The sequence below is a fragment of the Bubalus bubalis genome, chromosome 4 (assembly GCF_019923935.1).
Source record: "Bubalus bubalis isolate 160015118507 breed Murrah chromosome 4, NDDB_SH_1, whole genome shotgun sequence".
NCBI lineage: Eukaryota > Metazoa > Chordata > Mammalia > Artiodactyla > Bovidae > Bubalus > Bubalus bubalis.
In genome coordinates this window covers 66,234,457-66,250,657 of record NC_059160.1, presented here as the reverse complement: position 1 = coordinate 66,250,657, position 16,201 = coordinate 66,234,457, and positions in this window count along the sequence as shown.

Here is a 16,201-nt window from a genome sequence, read left to right as displayed (position 1 = left end):
GAATTTAAATAAATTTTTTCAACTCTTGTCATATGGCAAAGATAAAAATGAGAGTATATATTGTATTTATTGTATGTAAAAGCTAGAATTAATTAGGTTAATAGGTCTGTGAATCCTACCTAACTTTCTGTAAAAAATATAATACAGTTTTACTCAATCTCAAGTATAAGAATTGATCAATAACAGTCCATCAAGCAGATTTCAATGCATGTTGAGCAAAAGAAATGACAGATAATTAAAAGAATCAGTCCATTCTTGAACCAGAAGTGATAAAAAAGGAAATCTATAATTACAGCAGAATAAGACACAACTACATAAAAATTAAAAAAGAAAATCTCCTAAAAACTGAATCAAATAAAAATTATTAGTACTGTTGTTTCACATTAACTTTGAAAATATTTTATAAAATGTGATAAGATGTGGTAAAAGCTGTAATCAAAGACAAATATTAGGCCCAAATGGATTATTTTAAAAAATAAACAATGCATTAAATGTAGAGTTATTGTCTACCATATTTCAATAATAATCTAGATTCTGGGGCCATAATGTATAATAGTATGGACATGAATCAGATTTTAATGGAATGAATACTCAATGTATGAATCTACAGAAATATTCAAAATAAATAAAAACTAAAACTGGAAGAATAAGTGGGATTAAAACCATGGTAGAGATTTTTAAGAGCACTGCACACAACTCTTGGTAACAAATTGGTAAATAATAAGTGTAATGGAAAATCATCTGCTTATGTATATTTTTTAAATAATATATCTGAAAAGGAAAAGCAAATCTAAACAGACCAATAGAATCAGACAAACTTTCAAGGATTTATAACCAGTAATTGTTCTAGGGCCAGAATTTTTCAGGATGATCATTTCTAAAACCTTCAAAAGAGCATATATATCCAATACTATCTACCACAGATTTTAGAAAAATCTAAAAATGCCATAATTTATTTTGTAGCACTAGTGTAACCTATTCATTTCAGTTCAGTTCAGTTCAGTTGATCAGTCATGTCCAACTCTTTGCGACCCTACGAACTGCAGCACACCAGGCCTCCCTGTCCATCACCAATTCCTGGAGTTCACCCAAACCCATGTCCATCAGGTCGGTGATGCCATCCAACCATCTCATCCTCTGTCATCCCCTTCTCCTCCTGGCCTCAGTCTTTCCCAGCATCAGTCTTTTCCAATGAGTCAGCTCTTCACATTAGATGGCCAAAGTATTGGAGTTTCAGCTTCAACATCAGTCCCTCCAATGAACACCCAGGACTGATCTCCTTTAGGATGAACTGGTGGATCTCCTTGTAGTCCAAGGGACTCTCAAGAGGCTTCTCCAACACCACAGTTCAAAAGCATCAATTCTTCAGGTGCTCAGCTTTCTTTATAGTCCAACTCTCACATCCATACATGACCACTGGAAAAATCATAGCCTTGACTAGATGCTCCATTGTTGGCAAAGTAATGTTTCTGCTTTTTAATATGCTCTCTAGGTTGGTCAGGGCTTCCCTGGTGGTTCAGAGGTTAAAGCGTCTGCCTCCAATGCGGAAGACCCGGGTTCGATTCCTGGGTCAGGAAGATCCCCTGGAGAAGGAAATGGTAACCCACTCCAGTACTCTAGCCTGGAGAATCCCATGGACGGAGAAGCTTGGTAGGCTATAGTCTACCTGGTTGCAAAGAGTCGGACACGACTGAGTGACTTCACTTTCACTTTCTAGGTTGGTCATCACTTTCCTTCCAAGGAGTAAGCGTCTTTTAATTTCATGGCTGCAATCACCATCTTCAGTGATTTTGGAGCCCAGAAAAATAAAGTCAGCCCTTGTTTCTGCTGTTTCACCATGTAGTTCCCGTGAAGTGATGGGACCAGATGCCATGATCTTAGCTTTCTGAATGTTGAGTTTTAAGCCAACTTTTTCACTCTCCTCTTTCACTTTTATCAAGAGGCTCTTTAGTTCATCTTCACTTTCTGCCATAAGGGTGGTGTCATCTGTATATCTGAGGTATTGATATTTCTCCCGGCAATCTTGATAAGAGCTTGTGCTTCCTCCAGCCCAGCATTTCTCATGATGTACCCTGCATAGAAGTTAAATAAGCAGGGTGACAATATACAGCCTTGACGTACTCCTTTTCCTATTTGGAACCAGTCTGTTGTTCCATGTCCAGTTCTAACTGTTGCTTCCTGACCTGCATATAGGTTTCTCAAGAGGCAGGTCAGGTGGTGTGGTATTCCAACATCTCTTTCAGAATTTTCCAGTTTATTGCGATCCACACAGTCAAAGGCTTTGGCATAGGTCAATAAAGCAGAAATAGATGTTTTTCTGGAACTCTCTTGCTTTTTCAATGACCCAGCAGATATTGGCAATTTGATCTCTGGTTCCTCTGCCTTTTCTAAAACCAGCTTGAACATCTGGAAGTTCATGGTTCATGTATTGCTGAAGCCTGGCTTGAAGAATTTTAAGCATCAATTTACTAGCATATGAGATGAGTATAATTGTGAAGTAGTCTGAGCATTCTTTGGCATTGCCTTTCTTTGGGATTGGAATGAAAACTGACCTTTTCAGTCCTGTGGCCACTACTGAGTTTTCCAAATTTGCTGGCATATTGAGTGCAGCACTTTCACAGTGTCATCTTCAGGATTTGGAATAGCTCAACTGGAATTCCATCACCTCCAATAGCTTTGTTTGTAGTGATGCTTTCTAAGGCCCACTTGACTTCACATTCCAGGATGTCTGGCTTTAGGTGAGTGATCACACCATGGTGATTTTCTGGGTCATGAAGATCTTTTGGTATAGTTCTTCTATGTATTCTTGCCACCTCTTCTTAATATCTTCTGCTTCTGTTAGGTCCATACCATTTATGTCCTTTATTGAGCCCATCTTTGCATGAAATGTTCCTTTCCTATTTCTAATTTTCTTGAAGAGATCTCTAGTCTTTTCCATTCTACTCTTTTCCTCTATTTCTTTGCATTGATCACTGAGGAAGGCTTTCTTATCTCTCCTTGCTATTCTTTGGAACTCTGCATTCAAATGGGTATATTTTTCCTTTTCTCCTTGGCTTTTCACTTCTCTTCTTTTCACAGCTATTTGTGAGGCCTCCTCAGACAGCCATTTTGCTTTTTTGCATTTCTTTTTCTTGAGGATGGTCTTGATTCCTGTCTCCTGTTCAATGTCACATACCTTCATCCATAGTTCATCAGGCACTCTGTCTATCAGATCTAGTCCCTTAAATCTATTTCTCACTTCCACTTTATAGTCATTAAGGATTTGATTTAGGTCATACCTGAATGGTCTAGTGGTTTTCCCTACTTTCTTCAATTTCAGCCTGAATTTGGAAATAAGGAGTTCATGATCCAAGCCGCAGTCAGCTCCCGGTCTTGTTTTTGCTGACTGTATAGAACTTTTCCATCTTTGGCTGCAAAGAATATAATCAATCTGATTTTGGTGTCGACTGTCTGGTGATGTCCATGTGTAGAGTCTTCTCTTGTGTTGTTGGAAGAGGTTGTTTGCTATGACCAGTGCGTTCTCTTGGCAGAACTTTATTAGTGTAACCTATCACCAAAATATAAAAACTACTGAACTTAAAAGAAAACCAGTGAGCATTCTGACTTACAAAAATACATATGTAAATATAGAGCAAAAAAAAAAAATCACAGATAACAAGTCTACACGCAGATGCAACCATAACCTCACAGCTAATTTTATCCAGAAATGTAACAATATTTTAATGTTACAACAAATTTTACTCTAATAAGGATTATTAATTAATAATTAACAGCATAATATAATCTAACATGTTACTGAGTACCCATTCAATTACATCCAAAGCAGTTTACAGTGAAATATTTATTTAAAAAATAAAAATATTTATTCTAAATACTAGTCCTTTGTTAATTATATGTCTGAAAAATTATCCCACCACTTAATTTGTCTTTATTCTCTCCTACTTTTGATGAAGCAAAAATTTTCAATTAAATACATTTGAATTACAGGTACAATTCAATTTAATGCACTTGATTTATAACTTTTTCCTTTTTAATAAGTGCTTTCTGTGTTTAAGATATTCTTTTCTTTTAAAGATAATGAAGATATATTCTTATATTCTAAATGTTTAAGAAATTTTATTTTCACATTTAGATCTTTAATCCCATTGAAATGAGTTTTGTGTATTTTTTGAGATAAGATCCTTTTTCTTTCTATTTTTTTTCCCCTTACAGCTACCCAGCTGTCCTGGGACCTTTTAATGAAAAGGTCTTATTTTCTCTGTTGACATGTATAATCACTTTAGTTTTATAAAAAACATCCATTTTGTTAGATCTGTTTCTGGGCCATTTATTCTATTTTGTTGGTCTATTTGAGCATCTCTATATAATATACTACTCAAAGAATATAGTTTTAGATATGCTTGAATTCTGAAGATTGTTGTTCATCAATACTATCAAGAATATTCTTGGCCCTTTCTGTTTTCAAATAAATGATAGAATTATATAACTACATAGTATAAGAAATATACTGGGGGAGGAAATGGCAACCCTCACCAGTATTCTTGCCTGGAGAATCCCCATGTAAAAAGGAGCCTGGTGGGCTACAGTCCATGAGGTTGCAAAGAGTTGGATACAACTGAGTGACTAAGCACATATTCTATAACCTGTAGAATTATAGGATCAGTTTTTTAAATCTACATGAAAGCATATGTAAAAACCCATTGAGATTTTTTAATTGAATTATAGTTGATTTATAATGTTGTGTTAGTTTCTGCTGTAGAGCAAAATGATTCAGTTATACATATATTATTTTCCATTATGGTTTATCACAGGATATTGAATATTATTTCCCTGTGCTATACAGTAAGACCTTGTTGTTTGTCCATTCTATGTAATATAATAGGTTTCATCTGCTAATGCCAAACTCCCAGTATTTCCTTTGCTTGGGCCCCTCCCCCTTGGCAAATGAAACTCTGTATTCAGAGTCTGTGTTTCTGATTTGTGGTAGTTTATTCATTAAGTCATGTCCGACTCTTGCGACCCCATGGACTGTAGCCCGCCAGGCTCTTCTGTCCATGGGATTTTACAGGTAAGAATACTGGAGTGGGTTGCTGTTTCCTTCTCCAGTCTGATTTGTAAATAAGTTCATTTGTGTCATGTATTAGATTCCACATATAAGTGATATCATGTGGCATTTGTATTTCTTATTAATATTTCACCCAGTATGATAATCTCTAGGTCCATCTATGTTGCTGAAAATGGCATTATTTATTCTTTTTTATTGTTGAGTAGTATTCCATTGTATATATGTACCACATCTTTATCCACTCATCTGTCAATGGACATTTAGGTTGTTCCCATGTCTTGGCTGTTATAAACAGTGCTTCTTTGAATATACAGTACATATATCTTGAACTCTAGCTTTGTCTGGATATATGCCCAGGAGTGGGATTGCTGAATCTAATTGTAGCTCTATTTTTAGTTTTTGAGGAACCTCCATATTGTTTTCCATTATGGCTGCATCAGTTTATATTCCTACCAACAGTGTAGGAAGTTCCCTTTTCTCCAGACCCTCTCCAGCATCTATTATTTGTAGACTTTTCATGATGGCCATTCTGATGGGTGAGATGGTACTTCATTGTAGTTTTTATTTTACTTCTCTCATAATTAGAGATGTTGAGCATCTTTTCATATGCCTGTTGCCAAATGTATGTCTCCTTTGGAGAAATGTCTATTTAGGTCTGCTTCCCATTTTATATTGGGTTGTTTTTGTTGTTGTTAAGTTGTATGAGATATCTGTATATTTTGAAAATTAAGCCCCTGTCAGTTGCATTGTTTGCAAGTATTTTCTTCCACTCTGTAGGTAATTGTTTCATCTTGTTTATGGTTTTCTCTGCTATGCAAGAGCTTGTAAGTTTTATTAGGTACAATTTGTTTATTTGTGCTTTTTTTTCTATTGCCTTGGGAGATTGACCTAAGAAAATATTGGTACTATTTATATCTGAGAATGTTTTTCCTATGTTCTCTTCTAGGAGTTTTATGGTGTCATGTCTTTTGTTTACTCCTTTAAGCCATTTTGAGTTTATTTTTGTGTATGGTATAAGAGTGTGTTCTAATTCAGTAATTTACATGTCGCTATCCAGCTTTCCCAATACCACTTGCTGAAGAGACTGTCTTTTCCCATTTTCTATTCCTGCCTCCTTTGTCAAAGATTGACTGTAGGTGTGTGGGTTTATTTCTGAGCTCTATTCTGTTTCATTGATTCATATGTCTGTTTTTGTGCCAATACAATGCTGTTTTCATTACTGTAGTTTTGTTTGTCTGAACTCTGGAAAGGTTATGTGTCCTGCTTATTTTTTCTCAGGTTTGCTTTGGCAATTCTGGGTCTTTTATGGTTTCATAAAAATTTTAGAGTTATTTGTTCTAGTTTTGTGGGAAATTGTCATGGGTAATTTGACAGAGACCACATTAGGTCTGTAGATTGCTAGAGTAGTATAGCCAGTTTAACAATATTAATTCTTCCAATCCAAGAGCAATCCCATTGGGATTTTTATTTGTATTTCTGGTGATCCACTGATCAATTTAGAGAAAAATTATATTTTACATTAGTGTCTTCCAACAGGGCACTTCTCTCATTTTTATATACATCTGTTTCAATATTTGTTATAAGTTGAATTGTGTTCCCTCAAATATCATGTTAAAATTCTAACTTTTGGTGTAACCCTTTTTGGAGATAGGGCCTTTAGGAGGTTCAGTTCAGTTCAGTTCAGTCGCTCAGTCGTGTCCGACTCTGTGACCCCATGAATCACATCACGCCAGGCCTCCCTGTCCATCACCAACTCTTGGAGTTCACTCAAACTCACATCCATCGAGTCGGTAATGCCATCCTTTAGGAGGTAATTAAGTTTAAATGAAGTAATAACAGTGGAGCCCTAATCAAGTAGCACTGGGGTCCTTATATAAAGAAGAAAACAGAGTCATAAACCAGGCTCCAGAACTGGAAGGAATACATTTCTATGTTTAAGCCACCCCGTCTGTGGTATATTGTTAGGCAGACCAAGCAGACTAAGATAATAGTGTTCAGTATTGTCCACAGAGAGAATGTAGATTCATGGGCACTTCCTATTTTTTATGTTAATGTAAATAACGTATATTTAAACATTTCATTTTCTGTTTATACAGAAAAATGAAATTGATCTCTGTATTTAAGCTTGTATCAATATATCTTACTAATCTCTCTTGTTAAATGTCCACTATTGATCCTAATTTTTTTTACAGTGTCCTAGAGAGAGAAGGCAGTGGCAACCCACTCCAGGACTCTTGCCTGGAAAATCCCATGGATGGAGGACCCTGGTAGGCTGCAGTCCACGGGGTCGCTAAGAGTCAGACATGACTGAGTGACTTCACTATCACTTTTCACTTTCATGCCTTGGAGAAGGAAATGGCAACCCACTCCAGCGTTTTTGCCTGGAGAATCCCAGGGATGGGGGAGCCTAGTGGGCTGCCGTCTATGGGGTCACACAGAGTCAGACACGACTGAAGCGACAGCAGCAGCAGAGTAACAATAATATATGTGAATAATGAAAGTATGTTTCTTTCTTTGCAATCTTAATTTTTCCTCCTGGTCTTACTATGCTGACAAGGACCTAATTCATAAGGCCTGAGGTAGGATCTCATTTCTGACCATATCCTGGATAATTCTGGCAAGCTTAGGGAGCTCCAGTCCAAAATAATTATATTGGGTCATAAGAATCTGGCACTATTGGCAGATATATGTTGATTAGCTCACATTTGTTTTTTGATTCCTATTTTTCCTTTTAATAGCAATTTATGAAAAGTTCAATTTATCTCTAGTTCACCAAAATGCAACCAGAGGTATCTGGGTCATAGGAGGTGCCTCCACTAGGGGAAAGTCAGAGAAGAAAATTGAAATGCAGAGAAATTGCGGAGATAGTTGAAACAGAGGGAGATACTTAATAAAAATGAGCATCAGATTTCTGGCAAACTCCAAGCTCACAAGGAACTCTTCTTGAAGTTCTCCTTTGTCTTGGAGGTCAGATACAAACTACACATAATCTGTTAAGCCCTCCTTTTTATAACTACCCCTTCTGCCTCTAAATATATATATATTAAGTCCACCCTCAACATACTTATTTCCACATGGCAATATGGACTACTAAAAGGGATTTGAATAAGAAATACACTTATTTTACAAATAAAATGAAATATATACCTTAGAAATAACATTTAAAGGCAGAAATAATTTCAGAAAAATAATGGGAACAGATTCATCAAAGAGATAACAACTGAATTGAATTTTAAAAGAGGACTCTTAGTTAAACCAAATACAGACTCAGAACCAGGCAAAGCAAGATGATTGGCCAAAGGAAACCCAAAATAAATGTCCCGTATAAGTGATTCAAACTACCACGAAGGCGCAACTCTTTCTCTGAGCCTTCCTGAATGTCTATCCACACATACTGTTTTATCTCCTAACAAATACTTGTTTCACTGCAAAAAAAAGAAAGAAAAGGGATAAAAATTGAAAATGTAGCCATGGGAAGGCACTAAGTATTCCATTAGCTAGTGGAGAGGGCACCTGTGTTTAGCAGTGGATGACAAAGCTTGTGAATCAGCTTAGTAATCGATCTAAGAGACTCTTGAGGCCAAAAGAAGATGTGTAAGAATATGCACTAGAGAAAGGTAGAGTCAGCTTAAGGTTCTTGGATGGTCAAGTGACACAAAATTAAGTGGACATATTGTGTGGGAAAGGAGGAGGGAAGGAAAGCATTGGAATCAAGGTAACCATTTAGTAAACTATAACTTAGGCAGAACATGATGAGGACTCATAATAAAAGAGCGGTGAAAGTAAAAGGAAGGAATGTGTTTAAAGAATGCTCTAAAAATTCACTAACATAAAAGTCACCATTAGGGGAAAAATGCCTTCAGATATTGCCTAATACCCTTGTTTCAAGGAAGGCTCATAAAGGGGCTTGCTCTCCTCTTATAAACCTAGAAAATGCATTGGATGAGACTCAACAGTCTATAGAATCAGATCACTAATTAAGAACGTGTTCTTCTATAGACAGACTTAAAAAGAACGATTTCTAAAATCATCCTTTTTGGGAACTGTCAGGCCCTGGTTTGTATTCAAGAGGAGTAATATCAGGAGATTTCTCTGATGCAGTCCTCTAAAATTTTGTCAGGATGACAATACCTTGTTTATCCCCCGATTAATGTATTGCTTGTAAAGAACAGCTGAGGAGATCTGATGTGTCAGTTCATTTAAATACTGCCATTTTGCTTTTGTTGGAGCAGCGTGGCAATCTCACACCCTTGTGCCACAGTGAATAAGACTTTGGCAGTTGCTTCTGTAAATGTCTGATCAATCTTCATGCCTTAGGCAGACACAGGTGGAGAGGGAAGGAGGAAGATGGAGGAGTCCCTTTATATCAATATTTTCCAGAACTCCACTGACAGGCTGTGCACTTTCTGATTTACGTTGTGTGGAAAGAGAGCTAGGGAATGGCTCGCTTCCTTTGCAGCTTGGCTTCTTTGAAAACTCAAAAACAGAAGCATGCATTGTCAGCAAGTCAGACATATGGCCTTAACTTTTATTTTATATATATATGTGTGTGTGCCTTAACTTTTATTTTATATATATATAATTTCTTCTATTGGGATTATTTTACTTTATAATGTGGTTTGATTTGGCAATGTGGTACCCTGGCCTTGAAGAATTTATTTCTTTTTTGGATTTTCTTACCTTGGTCAATGTCACCACCTTCTATCTGTTCAGTTGTTTAGTTAGGGCTCATGGAGTCCTTGTCTCCTTCCCTACTCAAACAGCTACACTATATATCCCAAGTCATTCCCAAATCCTTGTATCCCTCTCCATGCCCATAGCCTCTGCTCTATTTTGTCTTTTTTAACTCTACTCTAAATAATTTCAGTAACCTATTAACATGTGTTCTTCACTCCAGCTTCCCCTCAGAAACCAATCCTTCACACTGCTATAGAGGTTTATAAGTCCAAAGGTAAACTTCTTTATTTCATTTGTTTCTTTAACATCTCTTTAGCATTTCCACCCCCACCTCCCAGAACAACTTGTACCAATAAGTACCAATAACATCCATGCAATATCTTCCTAAATATAGATTCAGCCAATTTTTATGATTTCATGACTTTCACAGTTACCTACATGACCTGCTCCCCTTTTCTAAACCTAGAAATTACACTGGATGAGACTCAAAATAGATGTCTCCTCCCATGTGTACTTTCCCATCTTCTCTATGTTAGGCATGGTGAACACATCCACTTTCTGTTCCCATAGTATTTTTATATATTTCTATTAGAAATTTTTATCTATTGTAGTTATTTTATGATATGACATCTTAACACATGTATCAGGCAGATCGTGCTTTGTTACAAAATTTCATAGCTAATTACCACTAATCACTTGCACAAAGATATCTGTGCTATCAAAATGAAAACAACAAAAAGTGCTTTATTTTTGCTGAAAATCACACACACACATACATATGATTATAAGCTGTCTGTAAATTCCTTAGCAATTTTTATAAATACCCTTCCCTTGAGTAGTATCATTGATTGAGAAGGGCTGAAATAACCTTATTTATCACTTGACTCCTTAGCATAAAAAAGTAAGCACTCAAGTGACATGTTAAATGGCTGACTCAAAGAATAATTTTTAATTCATTTATTTCTAATAGATCTAACTTATTGTTATCATAGCTCCTCAATGCCACTTTTCAAGCATGCTCTTTGAACACAGTTGTAAAAATCCCTTATCCTTTGAGAATGATCTGAAACATCACTTCCTATTTCTCTTAATCACTGTCATCTACTGATCTGCAGACACTTACCTATTAAGTAAAAATTTTTAGTACCAACCATCTTTTCCTTTAACCCAACTCCTATCTGTATCCTATATTAATCCAACAGTTGTACAGTTAGCTTCCTTCTGAACCTTGGAGTTCCAACCTTTCTATTTTCTGGAATTACTTATTTATCAGCTCCTAATCATTAATTTCCTCCTATGTTTTTCCTTCAAAATATAAAACTACTCTTTTGACCTCAGACTTGCAGTAGCAACAAATCTTTTTCTTCTTTACAGTTAAGTCTCCTGAAAGAGTTGTATGCATTCTTCAATTTTCTTTCTCCATTTATTTTTCAAACTACTGCCATCTAATTTCTATCTCTGTGACACCAATTAAATCTTTTTCAATAGTAATCTCTTTTTGTTTACTAAATTCAGTGGACAATTTTATGTTCTAATGTTTATTAGTCTCTACATGTGACATTAATGGCTTAGTTCATTCTTTTGGAGGGCTTGCTTTGGCTATATTATTCTCTGTCTCTAATCAGTCCTTTCTGTATCTATCCAGGTTTTTCTTCCTTTATCTTTTCCTTAAATATTGGCATTTTCCAGCATTCTGCCCCCTCGTCTAGGCCGAGTATATCACTACTTATGTAAAAGCCTTCCATATATTCACATTGTTTCCCAACAACATTGTTACTGCTCAGCTTGGAATTCTAGATTATCTGTGCCCTGAATCTTCACTAGCCTCATGTTAACTCATTGTTCACTCCATTTCATGTTGTGTATTCACACAAGTGATTGAATTTTCTCATTAACTCAATTTATCCAAATTTAAAATGGAAAAATAGTAATGCTTCAATGAGCATTGAAAAGATTTTATGAGTAAATATTTGTAATATATAACACACAACAGTTCTTGGGACAAAGCCATAAATAACATAATCTACTATTCTTATTTAAGCATTTACTTTCTCCACACAATATTTTTGGAAAGCAGTCTGTGGATAACCTTCATCAGAATCATCTGGGATGAGTTTGCTAAAAAAGCAAACCAAAAAAAAAAAAAAAAAAAATACCTGGCCTTATAGTAGATCTATAGAATTACAGTATCTTGGGCCAGGATTTTAGCCATATTCCTTTTTAACTAGTATTCTAGATTGTCAGCTTTCCTAGGATAGTAGCTAAAAAGGAACATGGTTAAAAACCTAGTCTCAGGTGGTGCCAGTGGTAAAGAACACATTTGCCAGTGTAGGAGACATAGACTCAGGTTCGCCCCAGTCAGGAAGATCTCCTGGAGGAGGGCACAGCAACCCACTCCAGTATTCTTGACTGGAGAATCCCATGGGCAGAGGAGCCTGGTGGGCTGGGCTACAGTTCATAGGGTCTCACAGAGCTGGACACAACTAAAGTGATTTAGCAGGCATGCATATACACACACACACATGTGCATATATATATATGCACATAAAAATTGCCAAAGAAATGTAGGGGTTCAAATAGTTCTAAGAGAATCAGTTTCAGAATTCTCAGTTTCGACAAGTGCTATTCCTAAATCTAATGTCGCTGAGAATGTACTTGGGTTAGCATCATTTTTTTTACCATGTTTCCTCTTGTCCCAGGTCCTCTAGTTCACATAACTTGTTGCTGCTTAGTCTTTAAGTCGTGTCTGACTTTTTTGCCACCCTATGGTCTGTCAAAAAGCCTATTGCCAGGCTCCTCTGTCCATGGGATTTCCTATGCAAGATACTGGAGTGGGTTGCCATTTCCGTCTCCAAGGGATCTTTCCAACCCAGGGATCAAACCCACATCTCTTGCGTTGGCAGGTGGATTATTTACCACTGAGCCACCTGGGAAGCCCATTTCACAAAACTAGTCCTTATCTAACAATGGCATAGTATCACCATCATGTGCAATCCCTCAGAATGTTAAACACAGAGATAATTTAAAATATTGATGTTGATGTTGAGGAGGTAAATGTCAGTAATGACTATAAAATAAATCTTTCTGCAAGTACAGTGGTTTCTAATTACTTCCTTTCAACAAAATTAAAAGAGAATTGAATTGAGTTGTCAGCTTATAGATCATTAAACATAATTTTTAATAATGGATTACTGCAATTTGGGCCATGTAACACAAAATGAGTTCAAGGAGTCATGTTATATTGCTATTGTGAAACTCCTTCCAACTTCATCTACTTTTTTTATTTGAACAAAGTTTATCAGTAATTATTATTTTTAAAAAATCAGGAATTGATTGGTGTTAAAACCTTTATCACTGTAGCCAAAAATGATATTGACCCTTGGATACATGATCTAAATTAAAAGAGAGTATTTTACATCTCATTAAGGATGAATTTCCAGTGAAATTTTACTTTCATTTTACATCTTAATTATCAAATTTTGAAATGTATTTTCAGTCTTTTAGAAAAACATGTACTAATACTAGTCACAACGATGACTTGATGACTTCAATCTTGAAGAAAAAACTTAAGACATAGAACTTTATCAGATCAGATCAGATCAGTCGCTCAGTTGTGTCCGACTCTTCGCAACCCCATGAATGGCAGCACGCCAGGCCTCCCTATCCATCACCAACTCCTGGAATTCATCGAGACTCACGTCCATCAAGTCAGTGATGCCATCCAGCCATCTCATCCTCTGTCGTCCCCTTCTCCTCCTGCTCCCAATCCCTCCCAGCATCAGAGTCTTTTCCAATGAGTCAACTCTTCGCATGAGGTGGCCAAAGTACTGGAGTTTCAGCTTCAGCATCATTCCTTCCAAAGAAATCCCAGGGCTGATCTCCTTCACAATGGACTGGTTGGATCTCCTTGCAGTCCAAGGGACTCTCAAGAGTCTTCTCCAACACCACAGTTCAAAAGCATCAATTCTTCGGCGCTCAGCCTTCTTCACAGTCCAACTCTCACATCCATACATGACCACAGGAAAAATCATAGCCTTGACTAGACGAACGTTTGTTGGCAAAGTAATGTCTCTGCTTTTCAATATGCTATCTAAGTTGGACATAACTTTCCTTCCAAGGAGTAAGCGTCTTTTAATTTCATGGCTGCAGTCACCATCTGCAGTGATTTTGGAGCCCCAAAAAATAAAGTCTGACACTGTTTCCACTGTTTCCCCATCTATTTCCCATGAAGTGTGGTGGGACCAGATGCCATGATTTTCATTTTCTGAATGTTGAACTTTAAGCCAACCTTTTCACTCTCCACTTTCACTTTCATCAAGAGGCTTTTGAGCTCCTCTTCACTTTCTGCCATAAGGGTGGTGTCATCTGCATATCTGAACTTTATAGACATAGGCTATTTTTAAAATAAGTTTAAAAATTATCATAGAAGTCTAATAATGTAGTCATTAAAATTCTTGATAAGATATTTAAATTAATATTAAATTTTCTGCTGAAAATAAAATGGACAGATTAGACAAAAGAGAAAAAATGAGTAGTATTAATTTTTCAACTATTGAAAGAAATCTTTTCATGTTTTTTTTAAAATGCTGGGTATCAAAAGAGCTATGCTATTTTTATTCCATTGGCTATATCAAAAAGAATGACTAAATATATTTTCTTAGAATGCTTATATTTATAGTACTCTGGAGGTTACACCCTTTGTAACTATTTAAAATTATGATGGAAATATTTAGATATCAAGTTGAATATGTGAAAGGTAATTTTTCAAAATTAGATTAGTAGACAAACGCAAATCACTTGAAGAACTCTGAAAAAACAGTGGGTCTCATATACACTAATCTTTGAGAACTAGTACTCCACACTGCACTGCCTTTTTAAGTAGTATAAAAACTCAGGCACATAATATCATGGTATCAAGTTACTTTGAATAGGTAAAGAGCACTGAATGCCTTAAAGTAACTGACACTATGAAAAAGTTTTGTATTACACTCTTACCTAGAGAATATCGTACTTTTCATTTATTTATTAGCTAATCTAGTCATTCATTCCTTCATTCAGTTAGCATTTGTTGATCACCAAATATTTTCAAGAACCTGCTCTAATTGTGATTCTTTTCTGTTATAGGTTATTACAAAATATTGAGAATATGTTCCCTGTGATACACGGTAGGTCCTTGTTGGTTATAGCGCTATGTATATGTTAATCCAAAACTCCTAATTTATCCCTCTTCCTCTCCTCCCCTTAGGTAACCATAAGTTAGCTTTTGAAGTCTGTGAGTCTGTTTCTGTAAAAGAGTGCATTTGTATAATTTTTTAATTTCACTTATAAGTGATACAGGATATTTGTCTTTCTCTGCCTAACTTCAGTTAGTATGGAATCTCCAGGTCCATCCAGATTGCTCCAAATGGCTTTATTTCATTTTCTTTTTTATGGCTGAGTAATGTTACATTGTTACACATATTTTTCCATGTTTCTGTCAATGGTATTTAGGTTATTTCCATGTCTTGGCTATTGTAAACAGTGCCTCTATGAATGCTGGGGTGCATGTATCTTTTTGAACTAAAGTTTTCTCTGGATATATGCCCAGGAGTAGTCTCACTTGATCATATGGTAACTCTATTTTTAGTTTTTTAAGGAACCTCCATACTGTTCTCCATAAGACTGTACCAATTTACATTCCCACCAACAATGTAGGAGGGTTCCTTTTTCTCCTCACCCTCTGCAGCATTTGTAATTTGTAGTATTTCATGGCCAAGCTTAGTATTGGTATTCTCTGTTAAGTAGTGGGTGGGCTACAGTGAAATTGAATAATATATTTGTAAACAAACACACTCATATCTGAAAATAGCTTTTCCCTTTATTAACTGTCCAGCATGTAAATCATATTTTTCTAACATATAATTTTAGGCTAATAACAAATTTCTCAAAGAGTTATCATGAAGGATAAATGAGAATATAAAGTGTCACACAGAGTGATGGAAAATAATCTATATGAAACTGTCTACTTCCCCCTTTTTTGTCTCTGATTCTCTTAAAATACGGTTCTAATTCCTTGTCAGGGGCCCCTTTTGCTTCTCCAGTCTCATTTCATCCAATCTTTTCCTTACTCATTATATACCACCCAGCTGCTGCTTTTCTGCTAAGAATTCCCCTAAGGAACTGCACTTAGTTTATTTTCATGATGGACTCTTCTACTTCTGAAACAGCTAACTTTTTAAAATTCTTGAGCAAAATATGGCCTCCAAAGAATTTTACCTGAATTTTGTCTATGTAACCCTTGAACCACCTTGAATCACATTTGTTTTGTTTCATTACACTTTCTCAATTTGTCTACTTGAATTTCTGCATGTATAATACACACACACATATGCATATACCCATATATATACATATACATATTCTATTTCTATTGATCTGAGTTCCATGAATGCATGGATTATATCTTCTGACAGAGAACAG